Below are 22,768 nucleotides of genomic sequence, written 5' to 3'. Positions count from 1 at the left end.
TATAAACATTCATCTAGGACAGAGGGATCCTAACTAACCATTATAATAATAGGACAGTATAATAATAGAACCCAGGCCCAGTGTACTGTTATGGGGGAACCCAGATGGTACATGCCGGGTCTCTATAAACATTCATCTAGGACAGAGGGATCCTAACTAACCATTATAATAATAGGACAGTATAATAATAGAACCCAGGCCCAGTGTACTGTTATGGGGGAACCCAGGTGGTACATGCCGGGTCTCTATAAACATTCATCTAGGACAGAGGGATCCTAACTAACCATTATAATAATAGGACAGTATAATAATAGAACCCAGGCCCAGTGTACTGTTATGGGGGAACCCAGGTGGTACATGCCGGGTCTCTATAAACATTCATCTAGGACAGAGGGATCCTAACTAACCATTATAATAATAGGACAGTATAATAATAGAACCCAGGCCCAGTGTACTGTTATGGGGGAACCCAGGTGGTACATGCCGGGTCTCTATAAACATTCATCTAGGACAGAGGGATCCTAACTAACCATTATAATGAACATCCCCCATAAGTACTGCTTAGTGCAATGGCTTTATCCGGGCCCATAGATGCCAGATTGGGCTTAAGGCCACCAGCCCTATTAGAGCACAGAAATGGGACTAGGTGTGTACAGCGCTGTGCTTAAAGGGGGGCTCTACAGCCTCTTCAACTCTGCTTATTGTCAGGAGCAATGGATCCCACCAATCAAATATTGTTGTCCTGACCAAAAGATCGGCCATCGAAATCTAGGAATAACCATTCCATCAGCTGAGCAGGACCACACGACATCCCTCAGCTGAGCAGGACCACACGACATCCCTCAGACTGAGCAGGACCACATCATATCCCTCAGACTGAGCAGGACCACATCATATCCCTCAGACTGAGCAGGACCACATCATATCCCTCAGACTGAGCAGGACCACATCATATCCCTCAGACTGAGCAGGACCACATCACATCCCTCAGACTGAGCAGGACCACATCACATCCCTCAGACTGAGCAGGACCACATCACATCCCTCAGACTGATCAGGACCACATCATATACCTCAGACTGAGCAGGACCACATCACATCCCTCAGACTGAGCAGGACCACATCACATCCCTCAGACTGAGCAGGACCACATCATATCCCTCAGACTGATCAGGACCACATCATATACCTCAGACTGATCAGGACCACATCATATACCTCAGACTGAGCAGGACCACATCATATCCCTCAGACTGATCAGGACCACATCACATCCCTCAGACTGAGCAGGACCACATCACATCCCTCAGACTGAGCAGGACCACATCATATCCCTCAGACTGATCAGGACCACATCATATACCTCAGACTGATCAGGACCACATCACATCCCTCAGACTGAGCAGGACCACATCATATCCCTCAGACTGAGCAGGACCACATCATATCCCTCAGACTGATCAGGACCACATCATATCCCTCAGACTGATCAGGACCACATCACATCCCTCAGACTGAGCAGGACCACATCACATCCCTCAGACTGAGCAGGACCACATCATATACCTCAGACTGAGCAGGACCACATCACATCCCTCAGACTGAGCAGGACCACATCATATCCCTCAGACTGATCAGGACCACATCATATACCTCAGACTGAGCAGGACCACATCATATCCATCAGCTGAGCAGGACCACATCATATACCTCAGACTGAGCAGGACCACATCATATACCTCAGACTGAGCAGGACCACATCATATCCCTCAGACTGAGCAGGACCACATCACATCCCTCAGACTGAGCAGGACCACATCATATATACCTCAGACTGAGCAGGACCACATCATATACCTCAGACTGAGCAGGACCACATCATATCCCTCAGACTGATCAGGACCACATCATATCCCTCAGACTGATCAGGACCACATCATATCCCTCAGACTGAGCAGGACCACATCACATCCCTCAGACTGATCAGGACCACATCACATCCCTCAGACTGATCAGGACCACATCACATCCCTCAGACTGATCAGGACCACATCATATACCTCAGACTGAGCAGGACCACATCATATCCCTCAGACTGAGCAGGACCACATCATATACCTCAGACTGAGCAGGACCACATCACATCCCTCAGACTGAGCAGGACCACATCATATCCCTCAGACTGAGCAGGACCACATCATATACCTCAGACTGAGCAGGACCACATCACATCCCTCAGACTGAGCAGGACCACATCACATCCCTCAGACTGAGCAGGACCACATCATATACCTCAGACTGAGCAGGACCACATCATATCCCTCAGACTGAGCAGGACCACATCATATCCCTCAGACTGAGCAGGACCACATCATATCCCTCAGACTGAGCAGGACCACATCATATCCCTCAGACTGAGCAGGACCACATCATATACCTCAGACTGATCAGGACCACATCATATACCTCAGACTGAGCAGGACCACATCATATCCCTCAGACTGAGCAGGACCACATCACATCCCTCAGACTGAGCAGGACCACATCACATACCTCAGACTGAGCAGGACCACATCACATACCTCAGACTGAGCAGGACCACATCACATCCCTCAGACTGAGCAGGACCACATCATATCCCTCAGACTGAGCAGGACCACATCATATACCTCAGACTGAGCAGGACCACATCATATCCCTCAGACTGATCAGGACCACATCACATCCCTCAGACTGAGCAGGACCACATCACATCCCTCAGACTGAGCAGGACCACATCATATCCCTCAGACTGAGCAGGACCACATCACATACCTCAGACTGAGCAGGACCACATCATATCCCTCAGACTGAGCAGGACCACATCATATACCTCAGACTGAGCAGGACCACATCACATCCCTCAGACTGAGCAGGACCACATCATATCCCTCAGACTGAGCAGGACCACATCATATCCCTCAGACTGAGCAGGACCACATCATATCCCTCAGACTGAGCAGGACCACATCATATCCCTCAGACTGAGCAGGACCACATCATATACCTCAGACTGATCAGGACCACATCACATCCCTCAGACTGAGCAGGACCACATCATATCCCTCAGACTGAGCAGGACCACATCATATACCTCAGACTGAGCAGGACCACATCATATACCTCAGACTGAGCAGGACCACATCATATACCTCAGACTGAGCAGGACCACATCATATACCTCAGACTGAGCAGGACCACATCATATACCTCAGACTGAGCAGGACCACATCATATCCCTCAGACTGAGCAGGACCACATCATATATACCTCAGACTGAGCAGGACCACATCATATACCTCAGACTGAGCAGGACCACATCATATCCCTCAGACTGAGCAGGACCACATCATATATACCTCAGACTGAGCAGGACCACATCATATACCTCAGACTGACCAGGACCACATCATATACCTCAGACTGAGCAGGACCACATCATATCCCTCAGACTGAGCAGGACCACATCACATCCCTCAGACTGAGCAGGACCACATCATATCCCTCAGCTGAGCAGGACCACATCACATCCCTCAGACTGATCAGGACCACATCATATCCCTCAGACTGAGCAGGACCACATCACATCCCTCAGACTGAGCAGGACCACATCACATCCCTCAGACTGAGCAGGACCACATCATATACCTCAGACTGAGCAGGACCACATCATATATACCTCAGACTGAGCAGGACCACATCATATACCTCAGACTGAGCAGGACCACATCATATCCCTCAGACTGATCAGGACCACATCATATCCCTCAGACTGAGCAGGACCACATCACATCCCTCAGACTGAGCAGGACCACATCATATACCTCAGACTGATCAGGACCACATCATATCCCTCAGACTGAGCAGGACCACATCACATCCCTCAGACTGAGCAGGACCACATCATATACCTCAGACTGATCAGGACCACATCATATCCCTCAGACTGAGCAGGACCACATCATATCCCTCAGACTGAGCAGGACCACATCATATCCCTCAGACTGAGCAGGACCACATCATATACCTCAGACTGATCAGGACCACATCATATCCCTCAGACTGAGCAGGACCACACGACATCCCTCAGACTGATCAGGACCACATCATATACCTCAGACTGAGCAGGACCACACGACATCCCTCAGACTGATCAGGACCACATCATATCCCTCAGACTGAGCAGGACCACACGACATCCCTCAGACTGAGCAGGACCACATCATATATACCTCAGACTGAGCAGGACCACATCACATCCCTCAGACTGAGCAGGACCACATCATATACCTCAGACTGATCAGGACCACATCATATCCCTCAGACTGAGCAGGACCACATCATATCCCTCAGACTGAGCAGGACCACATCATATCCCTCAGACTGAGCAGGACCACATCATATACCTCAGACTGATCAGGACCACATCATATCCCTCAGACTGAGCAGGACCACACGACATCCCTCAGACTGATCAGGACCACATCATATACCTCAGACTGAGCAGGACCACACGACATCCCTCAGACTGATCAGGACCACATCATATCCCTCAGACTGAGCAGGACCACACGACATCCCTCAGACTGAGCAGGACCACATCATATATACCTCAGACTGAGCAGGACCACATCACATCCCTCAGACTGAGCAGGACCACATCACATCCCTCAGACTGAGCAGGACCACATCATATCCCTCAGACTGAGCAGGACCACATCATATACCTCAGACTGAGCAGGACCACATCACATCCCTCAGACTGATCAGGACCACATCATATCCCTCAGACTGATCAGGACCACATCATATACCTCAGACTGAGCAGGACCACATCACATCCCTCAGACTGAGCAGGACCACATCACATCCCTCAGACTGAGCAGGACCACATCACATCCCTCAGACTGAGCAGGACCACATCATATCCCTCAGACTGAGCAGGACCACATCATATCCCTCAGACTGAGCAGGACCACATCATATACCTCAGACTGAGTCGGCGCTGTGTAAAATCACCAAATGGTTAGTGAACACCTACCTGAAAAATAATATGTAACAGGTGATGATGCAGGGAGGTGATGAAGGGTACAAGGGGCAGAATTCTAAAAAACAGTAAAAAAGGTCATATAGAACGGAGTTAATAAATAATTGCTAAAAAAAACTATATAGATGGAAAATGTGCAACCATATGTGCATAAAGTGCTAGAGATGTAGTGTACAATGAATAGATCAGCGTACCCATCGATATCACCAGAAGACTGTCACTTTTGGTAGTGATTTACCACAGTTGGAGGTTGGAGTTCTCCTTTATGTGTGATCTACACGGTTCTGATATAAACAATCCTTTGTAAATTACTACACAGCACGGAGCCGCAAGCACGGACAATATAAATGTACCTGTCGGGATTTTATCCTTCTATTGCCGTCTGTCCAGATGTTTTCTTGTTTGCGATGCGGTATCCGTGCGGTTTTCTTTTTAAATGGAGATTCACCAGTCCGTAAGGTTTGTGGCTACCGATGATGTAGTGAATGGCAGTGGGAGTTCGCCCCGGCCGGTGGCGTCTCTACCGACTGCAAACAACTGAGGAACGCCGGTGCTGACCGGTGTGCGTGACGTGACGTCACATACGATGGGCGATGAGGTCCAAAACTCCTGGCAGCGACGCGTTTCGAAGACTGTAGAACGGTCTCCTTCGTCAAGTCTGGTGAGTACTGGATCTCCTGATGTTATATATACCCTCGGTTGTTTCTATGTCAGCCACTTTAACCCTTTCTGTTCTCCTTCTTGTCCATCTATATTATATATATATATATATATATATATATATATATATATATATATATATATATATATATATATATATGTACATGTCTATCTGTCAATTGCATCGGCATTATGTCTTCATTTCTCAGTTGGCGGAGGACATTTCTATATATTTTCTTATATTGTTTTACTATGTGCAACCATGTTTTAATATTCCTATTTTGCCAATTTTATTTTGTAATAAAAAAATAATAATTATTTATTTTTTAAATGATGGTTGAACATTTATAAAAAAGCCAAATATTTCAAAGTCGTCATTCAATCCGTGGGGAATCAATGAGTTTGTATTAAATATCCAACGTGATTCTGCCCGTGACAGACGGGTTATATAGTTCCCCCTCCAGTGTGTGTGGGGGGGGGGGGGGGGGGGATCAGCTCAATTCCAAAAAATACTGATCCTATTGGTGATTTGTTGTGTTTGTCCTTGTTGTGCAGCGATAGTGGGCGCCCTTCAAAGCCCCTCAATATTTTATAGATGCTCTGATGATAATTTAAAAAAAAAACATATTTCGTTGCGAATATTGGGTGATGATTGGTATTTTTATTATTTCCTCTCTTTCTTTCCTGGTTAATCCATCATATATCCTCGGGTTCTCATGTTCCTTCAGAATCAGGGTGCTTCTTTCTATCTCCCGAACTTTAAATTGTTCTCTAATTCTTGGTGCCTCTTCGTATCCTTTAGATATGAATTTAGATTTCAGTTCCTTTGCCTCCTCATCATATTTTTCCACATTGGTGCAATTGCGACGTAATCTTAAAAATTGGCTGCGGGGAATATTCCGCAGCCACACAGGCAGATGACAGCTATCCATCCTAATAAAGCTGTTGCTGTCTGTGGATTTGTGGTAAGTGCTGGGGACGATACAGTTATTAGAAATGGAGATATTTAAATCTGAAAAGTTAACCAGAGTTGTACTATATGTGGATGTAAAATCTAAAAAGTAATCATTTCTATTAAGATCATTTAAAAACGTGAGTAACTCTGGTTCCCCCTCCCCCCTCCCATATAAAAATCACGTCATCTATAAAGCGTTGTCAGAGGACCAGACTCGCACCCAGATTGCCCCCCGGGAATATGGTGGACTCTTCCCAGCGGGCTACATAAAAGGTTAGAATAACTGGGTGCGAATCTCGTCCCCATCGCTGTACCCCATCTCTGAACATATAATTGCTGATCATAAATAAAATAATGATGTAAAATGTAATTGATGCACTTTCCTATGTATAAACCCTGCTCCTCTGACATATTTCCTTCCTTTCTTAGGAAGTGTTCAGCAGCCTCTTGTCCCTTCTGATGCTCAATAATGGTATAGAGCGATGTGATATCTAAAGTCCCAATGATAACATTTTCTTTCCAATCAATTTTCTGCAATATTTCTAATATATGGGCTGTATCTTTAAGGTACGCTGGTATTTTTTCCACACACGGTCTCAGATGGGTGTCTATATATTTTGACAGGTTTGCTGTTAGACAATTGATCCCCGAAATTATGGGGCGTCCCGTAGGGTTATCTGCACATTTGTGTATTTTATAATTGGATCCTGAGTTGAGATAAAGTCAGCGTCTCGTTGGGTGAGGATACCTAGACGGGTCCCCTCCTCCACTAGCATTTTGAGTTCACTTTTAAATTTATTTGTGGGGTCCCCTTTAGTTTCTGATATGCTTGGGTATCCCCTAATAATCGCAAACATTCTATATCATATATTTCATGGATGAAGGAAATCTATCTATCTTTACTGTACATGACACACAAGTAAGTCAGAGAGACATAAATCAACAAATTATGGCCACTACTAATACTCATTCAAATAATTTGGATTCTAGAGACCGAAGTAATCATATAGAAACAAGGGAACGGACAGATACATCTGAACACATAAACATCAATTGTACCACTACGAATAGATTCTCGCCTCTACAGGAATTGGAGATAAATCCTATTAGGAGACCACTCACACGTGTAGACAAAACAGGTGATACGAGACCTAAAGTGAGAACCCCCCGTAATGGTCCAAAGAGACATACCAATATAAACACCAACAAGAAGAGTACATCTAAAAAAACTGTAAATCAACATTTTTTTCACAGGCGAGAACCAAACAAAGGAAGAGAGGAAAGAGAGGAAGGAAACTCCCCAAAAAAGAGAAATACACAGACAGCAGTGAGGACAATATACAAAAGATCTAGAACCTTAGTGACCATGAACTCTCAGCAGGGGAAGAGACTAATCCGTAAAGGATTGAAGTATGTACCTACTAATACATTTAATACATTCGATGCCTATATTGGCTTGAAGAAATTTATGAGGAACCTGTCACTAAAGAAATACTTTCTAAAAAATCCAGTGACCATGAGCAATGAATATAATAATATTGAAACCTCCCCCATAGCATTTAAACACACGTCCCAAAAAACGATCTACTTTCTTCCCACATACTCGGACGCAATGAGTACCTTTGAAAATAATATAGCGGAAGATCTCAGGAAAATTAAAATCAACAAAAAGTACCAAAAACACAATTTGAATAAAAAAAGAACAAGAGGCCATTAAATCTTTACAATCTAATCATAACATAATAATTCGACCAAACGACAAAGGGGGAAGTATAGTAGTAGTCCTTAACCATGAAATGTATGATATAGAATGTTTGTGATTATTAGGGGATACCCAAACATATCAGAAACTAAAGGGGACCCCACGAATACATTTAAAAGTGAACTCAAAATGCTAGTGGAGGAGGGGACCCGTCTAGGTATCCTCACCCAACGAGAAGCTGACTTTATCTCAACTCAGGATCCAATTATCCCTGTGTTTTATCAAATTCCCAAAATACATAAATGTGCAGATAACCCTACGGGACGCCCCATAATTTCGGGGATCAATTGTCTAACAGCAAACCTGTCAAAATATATAGACACCCATCTGAGACCGTGTGTGGAAAAAATACCAGCGTACCTTAAAGATACAGCCCATATATTAGAAATATTGCAGAAAATTGATTGGAAAGAAAATGTTATCATTGGGACTTTAGATATCACATCGCTCTATACCATTATTGAGCATCAGAAGGGACAAGAGGCTGCTGAACACTTCCTAAGAAAGGAAGGAAATATGTCAGAGGAGAAGGGTTTATACATAGGAAAGTGCATCAATTACATTTTACATCATTATTTCATTTATGATCAGCAATTATATGTTCAGAGATGGGGTACAGCGATGGGGACCAGATTCGCACCCAGTTATTCTAACCTTTATGTAGCCCGCTGGGAAGAGTCCACCATATTCCCGGGGGGCAATCTGGGTGCGAGTCTGGTCCTCTGGCAACGCTTTTGGATGACGGGATTTTTATATGGGAGGGGGGGGGGGGAACCAGAGTTACTCACGTTTTTAAATGATCTTAATAGAAATGATTACTTTTTAAATTTTACATCCACATATAGTACAACTCTGGTTAACTTTTTAGATTTAAATATCTCCATTTCTAATAACCGTATCGTCCCCAGCACTTACCACAAACCCACAGACAGCAACAGCTTTATTAGGATGGATAGCTGTCATCTGCAGGTGTGGCTGCGGAATATTCCCCGCAGCCAATTTTTAACATTACGTCGCAATTGCACCAATATGGAAAAATATGATGAGGAGGCAAAGGAACTGAAATCTAAATTCATATCCAAAGAGATAGAAAGAAGCACCCTGATTCTGAAGGAACATGAGAACCCGAGGATATATGATGGATCACCCAGGAAAGAAAGAGAGGAAATAATAAAAATACCAATCATCACCCAATATTCGCAACAAAATATGTTTTTTAAAAAATTATAAAAAAAACATTGGAAAATGCTCTCAAATGATAGAATTGTGGGGGAACTTATCCATCCCGTCCCTACGTTTATATATAAAGAAGCGCAAACGATTGGTAATTTTATAGCACCAACAATCAAACAAAGGAAAATCCACAATAAAAATAACAATATCAACAAAAACATTTCCTCTATAACACAAGTAGTAAAAACATAATGAACACCTTGGGGGAGACGCGTCGCTGCCAGGAGTTTTTTGGACCTCATCTCCCATCATAAGTGACTATTACGCCGAGCGCTCCGGGTCCCTGCTCCTCCCCGGAGCGCTCGCGGCGTTCTCCTCTCTGCAGCGCCCCGGTCAGACCCGCTGACCGGGAGCGCTGCACTGTCACTGCCAGCGGAGATGCGATCCGCGTAGCGGGACGCGCCCGCTCGCGGGTCGCATCCCAATCTACTCACCTGTCCCATTCCCTGGCTGTCACGTCCTGGCGCGCGCGGCTCCGCTCTCTAGGGCGCGCGTGCGCCGGTTCTCTAAGATTTAAAGGGCCAGTGCACCACTAATTGATGCCTGGCCCAATCAGTGTAATTAGCTTCCATCTGCTCCAGGCTTATTTAAACCCACTTCCCCTTCCTGTCCTTGCCGGATCTTGTTGCCTCAGTGCCTAGTGAAAGCGTTTTTTTGTTTGCCCTTACCAGTGTTACCAGACCTTCTGCCGTTGCCCTTGACTACGAACCTTGCCGCCTGCCCTGACCTTCTGCTACGTCTGACCTCGCCTCTGTCTAGTCCTTCTGTCCCACGCCACTCTTAGCAGTCAGTGAGGTTGAGCCGTTACCGGTGGACACGACCTGGTTGCTACCGCCGCAGCAAGACCATCCCGCTTTGCGGCGGGCTCTGGTGAAAACCAGTAGCAACTTAGAACCGGTCCACCGACACGGTCCACGCCAATCCCTCTCTGACATAGAGGATCCACCTCCAGCCTGCCGAATCCTGACAGTGACGTCACGTCACGCACACCGGTCAGCACCGGCGTTCCTCAGTTGTTTGCAGTCGGTAGAGACGCCACCGGCCGGGGCGAACTCCCACTGCCATTGTCACGATGCCGGCTGGCAGGTAGTGGATCCTCTGTGCCAGAGAGGGATTGGCGTGGACCGTGCTAGTGGATCGGTTCTAAGTCACTACTGGTTTTCACCAGAGCCCGCCGCAAAGCGGGATGGTCTTGCTGCGGCGGTAGTGACCAGGTCGTATCCACTAGCAACGGCTCAACCTCTCTGACTGCTGAAGATAGGCGCGGTACAAGGGAGTAGACAGAAGCAAGGTCGGACGAAGCAGAAGGTCAGGGCAGGCAGCAAGGATCGTAGTCGGGGGCAACGGCAGGAGGTCTGGAACACAGGCTAGGAACACACAAGGAAACGCTTTCACTGGCACAATGGCAACAAGATCCGGCGAGGGAGTGAAGGGGAAGTGAGGTATAAATAGGGAGTGCACAGGTGAACACACTAATTGGAACCACTGCGCCAATCAGCGGCGCAGTGGCCCTTTAAATCGCAGAGACCCGGCGCGCGCGCGCCCTAGGGAGCGGGGCCGCGCGCGCCGGGACAGGACAGACGGAGAGCGAGTCAGGTACGGGAGCCGAGATGCGCATCGCGAGCGGGCGCTACCCGCATCGCGAATCGCATCCCGGCTGGAGACGGTATCGCAGCGCACCGGGTCAGTGGAGCTGCCCGGAGCGCTGCGGTAGCGAGAGAGAAGCGAGCGCTCCGGGGAGGAGCGGGGACCCGGAGCGCTCGGCGTAACAGTACCCCCCCCCTTGGGTCTCCCCCTCTTCTTAGAGCCTGAGAACCTGAGGAGCAGACTTTTGTCTAGGATGTTGTCCTCAGGTTCCCAGGATCTCTCTTCAGGTCCACAGCCCTCCCAATCCACCAAAAAGAACCTTTTTCCTCTGACCGTCTTGGAGGCCAGTATCTCTTTCACTGAGAAGACGTCAGAAGAACCGGAGACAGGAGTGGGAGAAACTAATTTGGGAGAGAAACGGTTGATGATGAGTGGTTTAAGAAGAGAGACATGAAAGGCATTAGGAATACGGAGAGAAGGAGGAAGAAGAAGTTTGTAAGAGACAGGATTAATTTGGCACAAGACTTTGAAAGGACCAAGATAGCGTGGACCCAGTTTGTAACTGGGGACACGAAAGCGGACATATTTAGCGGAGAGCCATACCTTGTCTCCTGGAGCAAAAATGGGGGGAGCTCTTCTTTTCTTATCGGCAAACTTTTTCATGCGAGATGAAGCCTGTAAAAGAGAATCTTGGGTCTCTTTCCATATGGTGGAAAGATCACGAGTCACTTCATCTACAGCGGGCAAACCAGAGGGCAAGGGAGTAGGGAGGGGGGGAAGAGGGTGACGGCCGTACACCACGAAAAATGGGGATTTGGAGGAAGATTCAGAGACTCTAAAGTTATACGAGAATTCGGCCCATGGTAGAAGATCTGCCCAATCATCCTGGCGGGAGGAAACAAAATGTCGTAAATAATCACCCAAGACCTGGTTAATTCTTTCTACTTGTCCATTGGATTGAGGATGATATGCAGAAGAAAAGTTTAATTTAATCTTGAGTTGTTTACAGAGAGCCCTCCAGAATTTTGACACGAATTGGACGCCTCTATCCGAGACTATCTGTGTGGGCAACCCGTGAAGACGAAAAATGTGTACAAAAAATTGTTTAGCCAACTGAGGCGCTGAAGGAAGACCAGGAAGAGGGATGAAATGTGCCATCTTGGAGAATCGAACAACGACCACCCAAACAACAGTGTTGCCACGGGATGGGGGTAGGTCTGTAATAAAATCCATACCAATCAGAGACCAAGGCTGTTCGGGGACAGGCAGAGGATGAAGAAAACCAGCGGGCTTCTGGCGAGGAGTCTTATCCCGGGCACAGACAGTACAGGCCCGCACAAAGTCCACAACATCCGTCTCCAGAGTCGGCCACCAATAGAAGCGAGAGATGAGTTGCACAGATTTCTTGATGCCTGCATGACCTGCGAGATGGGAGGAGTGACCCCATTTGAGGATTCCGAGGCGTTGGCGTGGAGAGATGAAGGTCTTTCCTGGAGGAGTTTGCCTGATGGAGGCTGGAGAAGTGGAAATCAGGCAGTCAGGAGGAATGATGTGTTGCGGAGAGAGTTCAACTTCCGAGGCATCCGAGGAACGAGAGAGAGCATCGGCCCTAATGTTCTTATCGGCAGGCCGAAAGTGAATTTCAAAATTAAATCGGGCAAAGAACAGAGACCACCTGGCCTGGCGAGGATTCAGCCGTTGGGCAGACTGGAGATAGGAGAGATTCTTGTGATCGGTGTAAATAATAACTGGAAATCTTGATCCCTCCAGCAGATGCCTCCATTCCTCAAGTGCTAATTTAATGGCTAGAAGCTCTCGATCCCCGATGGAGTAGTTCCTCTCCGCCGGAGAGAAGGTCCTAGAAAAAAAACCACAAGTAACAGCATGCCCGGAAGAATTTTTTTGTAGAAGGACCGCTCCAGCTCCTACAGAGGAGGCATCAACCTCCAATAGGAAGGGTTTAGATGGGTCAGGTCTGGAGAGCACGGGAGCCGAAGAAAAGGCAGACTTGAGCCGTTTAAAGGCGTCTTCCGCTTGAGGAGGCCAAGACTTGGGATTGGCATTTTTTTTGGTTAAAGCCACGATAGGGGCCACAACGGTAGAAAAATGTGGAATAAATTGCCTGTAATAATTGGCGAACCCCAAAAAACGTTGGATAGCACGGAGTCCGGAGGGGCGTGGCCAATCTAAGACGGCAGAGAGTTTGTCTGGATCCATTTGTAGTCCCTGGCCAGAGACCAAGTATCCTAGGAAAGGAAGAGATTGGCATTCAAACAGACATTTCTCTATCTTGGCATAAAGTTGATTGTCACGAAGTCTCTGAAGAACCATACGGACATGCTGGCGGTGTTCTTCTAGATTGGCAGAAAAAATCAGGATATCGTCCAGATATACAACAACACAGGAGTATAAGAGATCACGAAAAATTTCATTAACAAAGTCTTGGAAGACGGCAGGGGCGTTGCACAGGCCAAAGGGCATGACCAGATACTCAAAGTGTCCATCTCTAGTGTTAAATGCAGTTTTCCATTCATCCCCCTCTCTGATGCGGATGAGATTATAAGCACCTCTTAAGTCCAGTTTGGTAAAGATGTGGGCACCTTGGAGGCGATCAAAGAGTTCAGAGATAAGAGGTAGGGGGTAGCGGTTCTTTACCGTGATTTTATTAAGACCGCGGTAGTCAATGCAAGGACGTAGAGAGCCATCTTTTTTGGACACAAAGAAAAATCCGGCTCCGGCAGGAGAGGAGGATTTACGGATAAAGCCTTCTTTTAAATTTTCCTGGATGTACTCCGACATAGCAAGAGTCTCTGGGGCGGACAGAGGATAGATTCTGCCCCGGGGTGGAGTAGTGCCCGGGAGGAGGTCAATAGGACAATCATAAGGCCTGTGAGGAGGTAGAGTCTCAGCTTGTTTTTTGCAAAAAACATCCGCAAAGTCCATATAGGCCTTAGGGAGACCGGTTACAGGGGGAACCACAGAGTCACGGCAAGGGGTACTGGGAACCGGTTTTAGGCAGTCCTTGAAACAAGAGGGCCCCCAACTCTTGATCTCCCCAGTGGACCAATCCAGGGTTGGGGAATGGAGTTGAAGCCAGGGTAGTCCAAGGAGGATTTCGGAAGTGCAATTGGGGAGGACCAAAAATTCAATCTTCTCGTGATGAGGTCCGATGCACATTAGAAGGGGCTCCGTGCGGAAACGAATGGTACAGTCCAATCTTTCATTGTTTACACAATTGATGTAGAGGGGTCTGGCGAGACTGGTCACTGGGATGTTGAACCTGTTGACGAGAGAGGCCAAAATAAAATTTCCTGCAGATCCGGAATCCAAGAAGGCCATAGTAGAGAAGGAGAAGGCAGAGGCAGATATCCGCACAGGCACTGTAAGACGTGGAGAAGCAGAGTTGACATCAAGGACTGTCTCACCTTTGTGCGGAGTCAGCGTACGTCTTTCCAGGCGGGGAGGACGGATAGGACAATCCTTCAGGAAGTGTTCGGTACCGGCACAGTACAGGCAGAGATTCTCCATGCGGCGTCGTGTCCTCTCTTGAGGTGTCAGGCGAGACCGGTCGACCTGCATAGCCTCCACGGCGGGAGGCACAGGAACGGATTGCAGGGGACCAGAGGAGAGAGGAGCCGGGGAGAAAAAACGCCTTGTGCGAACAAAGTCCATATCCTGGCGGAGCTCCTGACGCCTTTCGGAAAAACGCATGTCAATGCGAGTGGCTAGATGGATGAGTTCATGTAGGTTAGCAGGGATTTCTCGTGCGGCCAGAACATCTTTAATGTTGCTGGATAGGCCTTTTTTAAAGGTCGCGCAGAGGGCCTCATTATTCCAGGATAATTCTGAAGCAAGAGTACGGAATTGTACGGCGTACTCGCCAACGGAAGAATTACCCTGGACCAGGTTCAACAGGGCAGTCTCAGCAGAAGAGGCTCGGGCAGGTTCCTCAAAGACACTTCGAATTTCCGAGAAGAAGGAGTGTACAGAGGCAGTGACGGGGTCATTGCGGTCCCAGAGCGGTGTGGCCCATGACAGAGCTTTTCCAGACAGAAGGCTGACTACGAAAGCCACCTTAGACCTTTCAGTAGGGAACTGGTCCGACATCATCTCCAAGTGCAGGGAACATTGGGAAAGAAAGCCACGGCAGAATTTAGAGTCCCCATCAAATTTATCCAGCAAGGATAGTCGTAGACCAGAAGCGGCCACTCGCTGCGGAGGAGGTGCAGGAGCTGGCGGCGGAGATGACTGCTGAAGCTGTGGTAGTAGCTGCTGTAGCATCACGGTCAGTTGAGACAGCTGGTGGCCTTGTTGCGCTATCTGTTGTGACTGCTGGGCGACCACCGTGGTGAGGTCGGCGACAACTGGCAGAGGAACTTCAGCGGGATCCATGGCCGGATCTACTGTCACGATGCCGGCTGGCAGGTAGTGGATCCTCTGTGCCAGAGAGGGATTGGCGTGGACCGTGCTAGTGGATCGGTTCTAAGTCACTACTGGTTTTCACCAGAGCCCGCCGCAAAGCGGGATGGTCTTGCTGCGGCGGTAGTGACCAGGTCGTATCCACTAGCAACGGCTCAACCTCTCTGACTGCTGAAGATAGGCGCGGTACAAGGGAGTAGACAGAAGCAAGGTCGGACGAAGCAGAAGGTCAGGGCAGGCAGCAAGGATCGTAGTCGGGGGCAACGGCAGGAGGTCTGGAACACAGGCTAGGAACACACAAGGAAACGCTTTCTCTGGCACAATGGCAACAAGATCCGGCGAGGGAGTGCAGGGGAAGTGAGGTATAAGTAGGGAAGTGCAGGGGAAGTGAGGTATAAATAGGGAGTGCACAGGTGAACACACTAATTGGAACCACAGCGGCGCAGTGGCCCTTTAAATCGCAGAGACCCGGCGCGCGCGCGCCCTAGGGAGCGGGGCCGCGCGCGCCGGGACAGGACAGACGGAGAGCGAGTCAGGTACGGGAGCCGAGATGCGCATCGCGAGCGGGCGCTACCCGCATCGCGAATCGCATCCCGGCTGGAGACGGTATCGCAGCGCACCGGGTCAGTGGAGCTGCCCGGAGCGCTGCGGTAGCGAGAGAGAAGCGAGCGCTCCGGGGAGGAGCGGGGACCCGGAGCGCTCGGCGTAACAGCCATTCACTACATCATCGGTAGCCACAAACCTTACGGACTGGTGAATCTCAATTTAAAAAGAAAACCGCACGGATACCGCATCGCAAACAAGAAAACATCTGGACAGACGGCAATAGAAGGATAAAATCCCGACAGGTACATTTATATTGTCCGTGCTTGCGGCTCCGTGCTGTGTAGTAATTTACAAAGGATTGTTTATATCAGAACCGTGTAGATCACACATAAAGGAGAACTCCAACCTCCAACTGTGGTAAATCACTACCAAAGTGACAGTCTTCCGGTGATATCGATGGGTACGCTGATCTATTCATTGTACACTACATCTCTAGCACTTTATGCACATATGGTTGCACATTTTCCATCTATATAGTTTTTCAGCAATTATTTATTAACTCCGTTCTATAGGACCTTTTTTACTGGTTTTTTTAAATTCTGCCCTTGTACCCTTCATCACCACCCTGCATCATCACCTGTTACATACTATTTTTCAGGTAGGTGTTCACTAACCATTTGGTGATTTTACACAGCGCCGACTTTTATTATTATTTATTTAGTATTAGTGTATTATTGTATATATGGCAGTATTAGTGTATTATTCTATATCTGGTAGTATTAGTGTATTATTCTATATATGGTAGTATTAGTGTATTATTCTATATATGGTAGTATTAGTGTATTATTCTATATATGGCAGTATTAGTGTATTATTCTATATCTGGTAGTATTAGTGTATTATTCTATATATGGTAGTATTAGTGTATTATTCTATATCTGGTAGTATTAGTGTATTATTCTATATCTGGTAGTATTAGTATATTATTCTATATATGGTAGTATTAGTGTATTCTATATATGGTAGTATTAGTATATTATTCTATATATGGTAGTATTAGTATATTATTCTATATGGTAGTATTAGTATATTATTCTATATGGTAGTATTAGTGTATTATTGTATATATGGTAGTATTAGTATATTATTCTATATATGGTAGTATTAGTATATTATTCTATATGGTAGTATTAGTGTATTATTCTATATCTGGTAGTATTAGTGTATTATTCTATATATGGCAGTATTAGTATATTATTCTATATCTGGTAGTATTAGTATATTATTCTATATCTGGTAGTATTAGTATATTATTCTATATCTGGTAGTATTAGTGTATTATTCTATATCTGGCAGTATTAGTATATTATTCTATATATGGTAGTATTAGTGTATTATTCTATATATGGCAGTATTAGTATATTATTCTATATATGACAGTATTAGTGTATTCTATATATGGTAGTATTAGTGTATTATTCTATATATGGTAGTATTAGTATATTATTCTATATATGGCAGTATTAGTGTATTATTCTATATATGGCAGTATTAGTGTATTATTCTATATATGGTAATATTAGTGTATTATTCTATATATGGTAGTATTAGTATATTATTCTATATATGGTAATATTAGTGTATTATTCTATATATGGCAGTATTAGTATATTATTCTATATCTGGTAGTATTAGTATATTATTCTATATATGACAGTATTAGTATATTATTCTATATATGGCAGTATTAGTATATTATTCTATATATGACAGTATTAGTATATTATTCTATATATGACAGTATTAGTGTATTATTCTATATCTGGTAGTATTAGTATATTATTCTATATATGGCAGTATTAGTGTATTATTCTATATATGGTAATATTAGTGTATTCTTCTATATCTGGTAGTATTAGTATATTATTCTATATATGGTAGTATTAGTATATTCTATATATGGCAGTATTAGTGTATTATTCTATATATGGTAGTATTAGTATATTATTCTATATCTGGTAGTATTAGTGTATTATTCTATATCTGGTAGTATTAGTGTATTATTCTATATCTGGTAGTATTAGTGTATTATTCTATATATGGTAGTATTAGTGTATTATTCTATATATGGTAGTATTAGTGTATTATTCTATATATGGTAGTATTAGTGTATTATTCTATATATGGCAGTATTAGTATATTATTCTATATATGGCAGTATTAGTATATTATTCTATATCTGGTAGTATTAGTATAATATTCTATATATGGCAGTATTAGTATATTATTCTATATATGGCAGTATTAGTGTATTATTCTATATATGGCAGTATTAGTGTATTATTCTATATATGGCAGTATTAGTATATTATTCTATATCTGGCAGTATTAGTATATTATTCTATATATGGCAGTATTAGTATATTATTCTATATATGGTAGTATTAGTGTATTATTCTATATATGGCAGTATTAGTGTATTATTCTATATATGGCAGTATTAGTGTACTATTCTATATCTGGTAGTATTAGTGTATTATTCTATATCTGGTAGTATTAGTGTATTATTCTATATATGGCAGTATTAGTGTATTATTCTATGTATGGCAGTATTAGTGTATTATTCTATATATGGCAGTATTAGTGTATTATATATATGGTAGTATTAGTGTATTATTCTATATATATGGCGGTATTAGTGTATTATTCTATATATGGCAGTATTAGTGTATTCTATATATGGTAGTATTAGTGTATTATTCTATATATGGTAGTATTAGTGTATTATTCTATAGATGGTAGTATTAGTATATTCTATATATGGTAGTATTAGTGTATTATTCTATATCTGGTAGTATTAGTATATTATGCTATATATGGCAGTATTAGTGTATTATTCTATATATGGCAGTATTAGTGTATTATTCTATGTATGGCAGTATTAGTGTATTCTATATATGGTAGTATTAGTGTATTATTCTATATATATGGCGGTATTAGTGTATTATTCTACATATGGCAGTATTAGTGTATTATTCTATGTATGGTAGTATTAGTGTATTATTCTATATATGGTAGTATTAGTGTATTATTCTATATATGGTAGTATTAGTATATTATTCTATATATGGCAGTATTAGTGTATTATTGTATATATGGTAGTATTAGTGTATTATTCTATATATGGCAGTATTAGTATATTATTCTATATATGGTAGTATTAGTGTATTCTATATCTGGTAGTATTAGTGTATTATTCTATATCTGGTAGTATTAGTGTATTATTCTATATCTGGTAGTATTAGTGTATTATTCTATATATGGTAGTATTAGTGTATTATTCTATATATGGTAGTATTAGTGTATTATTCTATATATGGCAGTATTAGTATATTATTCTATATATGGCAGTATTAGTATATTATTCTATATATGGCAGTATTAGTATATTATTCTATATGGTAGTATTAGTATATTATTCTATATATGGTAGTATTAGTGTATTATTCTATATATGGTAGTATTAGTGTATTATTCTATATCTGGTAGTATTAGTGTATTATTCTATATCTGGTAGTATTAGTATATTATTCTATATATGGCAGTATTAGTGTATTATTGTATATATGGCAGTATTAGTGTATTATTCTATATATGGTAGTATTAGTGTATTATTCTATATATGGCAGTATTAGTATATTATTCTATATATGGCAATATTAGTGTATTATTCTATATATGGCAGTATTAGTGTATTATTCTATATATGGTAGTATTAGTGTATTATTCTATATATGGTAGTATTAGTGTATTATTCTATATATGGTAGTATTAGTGTATTATTCTATATATGGTAGTATTAGTGTATTATTCTATATATGGCAGTATTAGTGTATTATTCTATATATGGCAGCATTAGTATATTATTCTATATATGGCAGTATTAGTATATTATTCTATATGGTAGTATTAGTGTATTATTCTATATATGGTAGTATTAGTATATTATTCTATATATGGTAGTATTAGTATATTATTCTATATATGGTAGTATTAGTGTATTATTCTATATATGGTAGTATTAGTATATTATTCTATATATGGTAGTATTAGTGTATTATTCTATATATGGTAGTATTAGTGTATTATTCTATATATGGTTGTATTAGTATATTATTCTATATCTGGTAGTATTAATGTATTATTGTATATATGGTAGTATTAGTATATTATTCTATATATGGCAGTATTAGTGTATTATTGTATATATGGTAGTATTAGTGTATTATTCTATATATGGTAGTATTAGTGTATTATTGTATATATGGCAGTATTAGTGTATTATTCTATATATGGCAGTATTAGTGTATTATTGTATATATGGCAGTATTAGTGTATTATTCTATATATGGTAGTATTAGTATATTATTCTATATATGGTAGTATTAGTGTATTATTCTATATATGGTAGTATTAGTGTATTATTCTATATATGGTAGTATTAGTGTATTATTCTATATATGGTAGTATTAGTGTATTATTGTATATATGGTAGTATTAGTGTATTATTGTATATATGGTAGTATTAGTGTATTATTCTATATATGGTAGTATTAGTGTATTATTCTATATATGGTAGTATTAGTGTATTATTGTATATATGGTAGTATTAGTGTATTATTCTATATATGGCAGTATTAGTGTACATGGTAGTATTAGTGAATTATTAGAGTATTACCGCTCGGCACACTCTTTTTATGACGCTTCTCTCATGAAGACCGATTCCCATGTCTCGTCTATGATCCTATCTCTCCTCATTTCCTCTGACGTCTGACAACGATGAGTTAATTATCTCCGGGCCCTTTCATCTCTGGCCATAAGGACACAGGGACCACTATATGTCCATGACCTCTGTAGAGTCCAAATATGGCGCCATTATTTACATACTGATATTATCTTTGCAGTGTTTATTGTATGTAGCAGCGTATGGGATTGTTATGTGGGGTTAATATATGGTCACCATCCTGTATAGTGCCGTTATATGGTCACCACCCTGTATAGTGCCGTTATATGGTCACCATCCTGTATAGTGCCGTTATATGGTCACCACCCTGTATAGTGCCGTTATATGGTCACCATCCTGTATAGTGCCGTTATATGGTCACCATCTTGTATAGTGCCGTTATATGGTCACCATCCTGTATAGTGCCGTTATATGTTCACCACCCTGTATAGTGCCGTTATATGTTCACCACCCTGTATAGTGCCGTTATATGGTCACCATCTTGTATAGTGCCGTTATATGGTCACCATCCTGTATAGTGCCGTTATATGGTCACCATCCTGTATAGTGCCGTTATATGGTCACCATCCTGTATAGTGCCGTTATATGGTCACCACCCTGTATAGTGCCGTTATATGGTCACCATTCTGTATAGTTCTGTTATATGGTCACCATCCTGTATAGTGCCGTTATATGATCACCACCCTGTATAGTGCCGTTATATGGTCACCATCCTGTATAGTGCTGTTATATGGTCACCATCCTGTATAGTGCCGTTATATGATCACCATCCTGTATAGTGCTGTTATATGGTCACCATCCTGTATAGTGCCGTTATATGGTCACCATCCTGTATAGTGCCGTTATATGGTCACCACCCTGTATAGTGCCGTTATATGGTCACCATCCTGTATAGTGCTGTTATATGGTCACCATCCTGTATAGTGCCGTTATATGATCACCATCCTGTATAGTGCTGTTATATGGTCACCATCCTGTATAGTGCCGTTATATGGTCACCATCCTGTATAGTGCCGTTATATGGTCACCACCCTGTATAGTGCCGTTATATGGTCACCATCCTGTATAGTGCTGTTATATGGTCACCACCCTGTATAGTGTTATGTAAAATATAGAACATTACATTATACGGGGGGCCCGAGGGTCCCATCACAGGGCAGCATTGTATACGCCCTGACTGTATTGAACACTCTGTGTCTTTTTGCCTTCATTACCTCATGGGATTTCTTGCAGAGCAGATGGGTTGCGGTACATTGTATTCGCACACAGGGAGCCAAGTGTAAACCCCTCATGACGTCAGAGGTCAGTATAGTGACCGACACTCACCCTCTTCTCTCAGACAGGTCCAAATCATAGAAGATATAATGTATACCGCCCTATAGACCAATACAACCAGATGGAGTGCATTAATGACAGTATTATGGAGCACTGAATGGCGGTATTTATTATGAGCACTGATGCGAAGTATGAAGGTGAATTATGGTTTTATAGAGCACTGAATGGCGGTATTTATTATGAGCACTAATTAGAAGTATAAAGGTAAATGACGGTATTATAGAGCACTAAATGGTGGTATTTATTAGGAGCATTAATTAGAAGTATAAAGTTGAATGACTGTATTATAGAGCACTGAATAATGGTATTATAGAGCAATGAATGGCGGTATTATAGAGCACTGGATATCATCATGCTGAATGCTGTATTTCTGCGGTATAT

The 22,768-nt window shown here is 43.0% G+C and overlaps 2 protein-coding genes across 5 annotated transcripts in view; one reads left to right on the top strand and one right to left on the bottom strand.

Moving 5' to 3' along the window:
- Positions 1-5,596, bottom strand: part of LOC130281658 (uncharacterized) — a 107,766-nt gene extending 102,170 nt beyond the window's left edge. For both annotated transcript variants that reach the window (XM_056529111.1, XM_056529113.1), the window contains exon 1: positions 5,440-5,596. The gene's annotated coding sequence lies outside the window, so the exon portion shown is untranslated. The remainder of the gene's footprint in view (positions 1-5,439) is intronic.
- LOC130281657 (anthrax toxin receptor 1-like) overlaps positions 1-22,768 on the top strand; it is a 159,947-nt gene that overhangs the window by 47,734 nt on the left and 89,445 nt on the right. The window lies entirely within an intron of this gene.

Source organism: Hyla sarda, chromosome 7, assembly GCF_029499605.1.
Source record: "Hyla sarda isolate aHylSar1 chromosome 7, aHylSar1.hap1, whole genome shotgun sequence".
In the NCBI taxonomy this organism is placed as follows: Eukaryota; Metazoa; Chordata; class Amphibia; order Anura; family Hylidae; genus Hyla; species Hyla sarda.
The sequence above is the reverse complement of the archived record's forward strand: the minus strand, read 5'-3'. Positions and strand labels throughout refer to the sequence as shown.